Source organism: Elephantulus edwardii, unplaced genomic scaffold (assembly GCF_000299155.1).
Source record: "Elephantulus edwardii isolate Elephantulus edwardi_28Jun2011 unplaced genomic scaffold, EleEdw1.0 scaffold00070, whole genome shotgun sequence".
Classification (NCBI taxonomy): domain Eukaryota; kingdom Metazoa; phylum Chordata; class Mammalia; order Macroscelidea; family Macroscelididae; genus Elephantulus; species Elephantulus edwardii.
This window is the reverse complement of record NW_006399820.1, coordinates 14,899,603-14,905,881: the sequence shown is the minus strand read 5'-3', so window position 1 is coordinate 14,905,881 and position 6,279 is coordinate 14,899,603.

Below are 6,279 nucleotides of genomic sequence, written 5' to 3'. Positions count from 1 at the left end.
TATGGAGATAGGACACATCCCTGGCGTACGCCTTTCCCAATTTTGAACTATGCAGTATTTCCTTGCTCTGTTCTGATGACTGCGTTTTTGTCCAAGTATAGGTTTCGCATTAGAATGATCAAGTATTCTGGGATTCCCATTCTTCTCAGAGTCAGCCACAGTTTGTTATGATCCACACAGTCAAACGCCTTTACAAGTGAATTTTATCAAACATTCAGAGAAGAACTGTCACCAATTCTACATAAACTATTTCTGAAAATAGAAAAAATTTAATTATCTCAGACTCTTTCTATGAAGCAAACATATCCTTGATACCAAAGACAGGTAAAGGCACCACCAAAATAGAAAACTATAGGCCAAGATCTCTTATGAACATAGATGCAAAAATCCTGAATAAAATCCTGGCCAGTAAAACACAATGATACCTTTAAAAAAAAATTCACCAGGCCAAGTAGGATACATAACAGTTGTGCAAGTATGGTTCAACATAAGAAAAACAATCAGTGTAATTCATCACATTAACAAAGCAAAGAACAAGAACTATATAATCCTATCAATTGATGCAGAAAAGGCCTTTGACAAAATCCAATATCCTTTCCTGATTAAAATACTTAAAACACTCAACAAAATAGGATTAGAGGGTAATTTCTCCAACATAGTAAAAAGTATATATGCAAACCTGATACTGTTTCTCAATGGATAGAGCTTAAAGGCAATCCCTTTGAAAACAGGACCTAGGCAAGAATGCCAACTATCACCTCCCCTATTCAACATTATATTGGAAGTCTTAGCGATAGCAATAAGACAAGAGAAGGAAATAAGAGGTATCCCAATTGGCAAAGAGGAGGCAAAATTTTCTCTATACACAGATGATATGATAGTATACTTAGAAAACCCTAGAGACTCAGAAAGAAAACTACTGGACATAGTTGACCAATTCAGCAAAGTGGCAGGATACAAGATCAATGTATAAAAATCAGTTGGATTTCTCTACAGTGAAAAAGAGAATACAGAGCTGGAGCTAAGGAAAAACAATATCCTTCATAATAGCTAATCACAAGATTAAATATATGGGAGTATTTAATTTATTATTTAAGCAGATAAATTACTAATTTAACTAGAAGCACAAAGAATCTATTAAAACAAAATTGCAAAACATTACTACAAAAAAACCAAAAACAGACCTGGAGAAATGGAAGAATATTCCTTTCTCATGGATATGAAGACTCAATATTGTGAAAATGACAGTAGTACCAAAGGCAATTTACACATTGAAAGCAATCTCAATACAAATACCAATCCCATTCTTCAATGAGATAGAAAAGGCAATCTCCAATTGCATCTGGAATGGAAAAAGGCCCCGAATAAGCAAAGCACTCCTTAAAAAGAGAAACAAGGGAGGAGGCATCTCACTCCCTGATTTCAAATCCTACTACACTACTGTGGTGGTCAAGACAGAGTGGTACTGGTACAATGACAGACACATAGATCAATGAAATAGAATTGAGAATCCAAAAATCAGCCCATCTACCTATGGTCAACTGGTATTTGACAAGGAGATGAAATCAGTTAAGTGGAGAAGCAACAGCCTTTTTAACAAATGGTGCTGGCAAAATTGGAAAACTATCTGTAAAAAATTTAGCAAGATCCACACCTCACTCCATACACAAAAACCAAATCAAAGTGGATGGAAGACCTAGGACTAAAACTAAGGACTATTAAATTTCATTAGAGAAAAGCTTGCAAGAACCCCAAAATCCCTAATCCACAACATAAACAGTCTTCCAAGCATCCTGAAAAACAACCAGAAGGGGACAAAATAGATTAATGGGACCTTCTAAGAATAAAATCCCTTTGCACATCCAAAAACTTCTCCAACAGGGTAAAAAGGAAAACCATAGACTGGAGAAATACATTTGGTAATAACATGTCTGATGAGGAACTTATAACTAGAATTTATAAAATACTGGAGCACCACAACAAGATAAAGGTAAACAACCCAATTGAAAAATGGGCACAGGATATGAACAGACACTTCACCAAAGAAGACATTCACATGGCGAACGAAACACATGAAGAAATGCTCAAAATCCCTAACTATAAGAGAAATGCAAATCAAAACAACTATGAGATATCATCTCACCCCAGTAAGAATAGCAAAATTTAACAGAATAGCAAACAACAAATGCTGGCGAGATTGTGGAGAAACTGGAACTCTTATTCACTGTTGATGGGAGTGTAAAATGGTGCAACCACTATAGAAGGTAGTATGGTGTTTTCTCAAAAAGCTGGAAATAGAAATACTATTTGACCCAGCAATATACCCTAAGGAATATACCCTATTTAGGGAATATACCCTAAAGAAACCAAAACTGCTGCCCAAACAGATACATGCTCAGCCATGTTTATTGTGGTTTTGTTCACAATAGCAAAGAGTTGGAAACAACCCAAGTGCCCATCAACAAATGAATGCATAGAGAATCTGTGGTATATTCACACAATGGAATATTATGCTGCATTGAAAAACAAGGAACTCATGAAATAATATGCAGAATGGGTGACCCTGGAGGACATTATACTGAGGGAAATATCTCAGTCACAAAAGGACAAACATTGCATAGTGCCACTTTGTAAAGTGGGACCAACATTAGAGTTGGGAGGAAAATAAGAAGGGATAAACAATACATATGGGATTGAAACAGATGAGGGAGAATACTGTTTAGGAGGTATATATGATTAGGTATTATTATCATGACAAGAGTCCAGAATGAAACCTGCATAGAGGACAGGGCTTGGGGGGAGGGGATTGTATAACAATAAAATATTTTTATTTTTATTTTTTTACTTGTCAAAGAGAAAAGCAAACTGGGGGGAGGGGTGGACAGGGAGGAAAGTGTGCAACAATTAATAAATGGAAATTTTAAAAAGATAATTAAAAAGAAAATTACTTTAGTATGAGACAGGCAAAAATAAAATCTGCTACTACCTTTTAGGAGGGTAATTTGGCAACATGTATCAAAGATTCAGATATGGCACACCCTTCAACCTAATATAGAAACTTGTTGAAACATTCATTTAACAAATATGTAAGCATTTACTATGTGCCAACAAAGAGTCCTGGTGGCACAATGATCAGCTGCTAAACAGACCCATCAGTTGCTCTGTAGAAAAAGATCAGATTTACAGCCCTGGAAACCTTACAAGGCCACTCTTTTTATTGTTGTTATGTACTACCAAGTCACAACTGACTCACAACTGACATACCTTTAAGTTTGCAAAGGCAGAAAATCACATGAAATGAGATCACCCGTCTTTCTCCTCTGGGGCAGCTGGTATATTCAAACCTTGTGCCTTTATGCTGGCAGCTCAACTCCTTGCCTCTAAGCCACCACAGCTCACTAGGGTCACCAGGAGTTGAAGTGACTCAATGGCATCAAGTTTAGTTTTTCTAATCTATCAAACAGTACACCATTATTGAGGGCTATTGCTAGATGTTGTTTGTTCTATGTGAGAGAAATTCTGTTCTGTGGATCTATTCTATGCAATCCCTATAGTATGGCCCTATAAGGTTTTCTTGACTGTAATCTTTACTAAGGAAGATTTCTAGATCTTTCTTCCTTGAAGCCACTGGATGAGTTTGAACTACAAACTTTAAGTTTCCAGCCAATCACAGATTATTTGTGCCACTCGGGTTTAGTAGGAGCATCGCACTAAACAAAACTTAAGTCCTTAAACTTATGGACCGAGTCAGAGAAAAGAAGAGCTTATCTACAAGAATATTAATCCCAGTGGGGATTTATAATGGGAAACAATATAAACACCCAATAAAGAGGGATGGCTTAAATGAATTTTGTACAGTGACATAATAAAATGCTATTTAGGCATTTTTAAACAAATTGTTGTTGATATGTGGCTACGATTAGCCTATGACTCATAGTGACCCTATGGACAACAGCCCTGAATGCTGCTCTATCCTGAGCCAGCCACACCATCTCTGACACACCTACCCCATTATTCCAATCACTGGATTTATCTATCTCATTGAGGATCTTTCCCTCGTGTACTGTCCCTCCACATTCCCAAGCATAATGTCCTCTCCAATGACTAGGCCCTCCTTGCAATATGCCCAAAGTATGTCAGAATCCTTGCATCCAATGAGCAGCCTGGTTTCACCCTCTTCAGGGCAAACCTTTTTGTTCTCTCAACAGTCCGTGGTATATTCAATTCTCTTTTCCAGCACGAAATCTCAAAGGCATCAATTTTCCTTCTATAATTCCTACTCATTGTTCAGCTTTCTGATACATAGCAAGTAACTACAAAGACCATGGCCTAAATCAGGTGCATCTTAGTCTCCAGACTGACATCATTGCTCTTTAATACTCTGGAGAGGAGGTCCCTGACAGCAGACTTTGCCCAATGCAATTTGTCCTTTGATTTCCTAGCTGCTGGTACCAAGAGTGTTGATTGTGGAGCCAAGCAAACTAAAGCTGTTAATAATCAAATGAACTCTAGAGAGCATTTAATGATACGTAAAAATATTCACCAAGTAATATTAAGTGAAGAGGAACTGTTGGAAAATAAAATGTAGGGTGTGACTCATGCTTGTACACTTAGGTGTGAATATTCATGGAGTCCAAATTAATACTTAGTAGAATTGTAATAATGAAGATGGTTTGGGACAGGGCAATGTTTTCTCTGTTATGCATAAAGCTATGAAGCATTATACAGCTAACAACAACAACTAACAAAAATCAAAAGAATAGCAGTTGATTTTTACTTTTTTATTTAGACATCTTCATTTATTTTTAGATTATTCTACACCTTTTTCTTTTTTTCCCCCAGAGAGATTATTAACCTTTAAATAATGATCTTAAGTACTTTAAATGTAAATATATACAACTAGAATATTAATGAGAAAGCTCTGGTGTTGTAGTCTGTAAGGCATTCAGTTGCTAATTCAAAGGCAATGCCTCTCTGGAAAGTCAAATCCATCAGCAATTGAAGGAGAAAAGTGAGCAATCTCCTCTCATGTGATTTACAGCCTCCCTTTGAGGTCAGCTATGAGTAGGCAATGAATTAAGAGGATTTCTCAGACAAAAAAGTTAATGATTCAAGCCTACTCAGAGGTGCTTAAGAAGAAAGGCCTGGCAATTTACACCCTAAAAGGCGGAGTTTTAAAAGCCCTATGGTGTAATTCTCTGATTTACACACAAGAAAGGAGCCAGGAGTCAGGATCAATGCATTGGCAACTAACAACAGCAGGGTATTAACCCTGGGCCATCTCTCAAACTGTGGGAGTCTTCCTACTCAGCCTTATGTCAAGGATCAGGCTAGAGTCCCCACTGTACTGTTCACAAACAGCCTTTAGGCTTTCCTAACCACGTCTGTGCTTTTTTAAGAGGAAAAAACCAAACAAGGGCTTGGAGCTGACTTGTGACTAACCAGACTGAACCACAGGTGTCCTGTCTCAGAACCCAGGGTAATGTCCACCCACTGTCCCCTCTGACAGTACATGGACAGCATCATTAGACCAAATCTGTCATCAAAAAAGTGTCATTCAATACATTTGAAGAGAATCATCAGCACCCTAAAAATAACTTAGCAGCCCTTGGGCTGGGTGCTTAAAGACTTAAAACCAAGCACAGCCTGAATCCAAAATGTGAAGCAGCAGGCAGTAGCTTTCAAATGTTTGCTTTTCTCTTTTTTGGGTTCAGATTTGTGTAGCAGAACTTTAAACATGGGCCCTTCCACCCACCCTGAGTGAAAGTGTCAGCAAAGGGCTTTTGGCATGGACCTTCTAGTTCACTCTCACTTTACTTTCCCCCCTCACTTCATCACCCAAGTAACACCGCTCTGCCTTCTGTTTTCTGGATGTTTGATCTAATAGAGGCATGATAACTTCAGTAATGAAACAACAGTGGCAAATTCCCATTTCCCTTTACCAGCCAGCTTAGATGTGGTTTAATGCAGCATGAACAGAATTCTCCCAGAGGTGGATCTGAGCGGCACTCCCCGGGTTTAATGACCGCCAATCCTCCTGCCCGCTAAAATAGCAGCATAACCTATTACAGACATTTGTTATCTGTTACTAAGCGGGAATTACCAGCCCTCCAGAGAAACAGAACACAGCTGATCGCAGGACTCCACCAAAGGCTAGGCAACCTGGTGGTTTTATAGCAAAAATGCTCACAAACTTTCAATAGAAGATGAACATTTCCAGACAACAGAAACAAAAGATTTCACCAAAGCCACGGTTTTGGCATGAAAAATGTCTGTCTT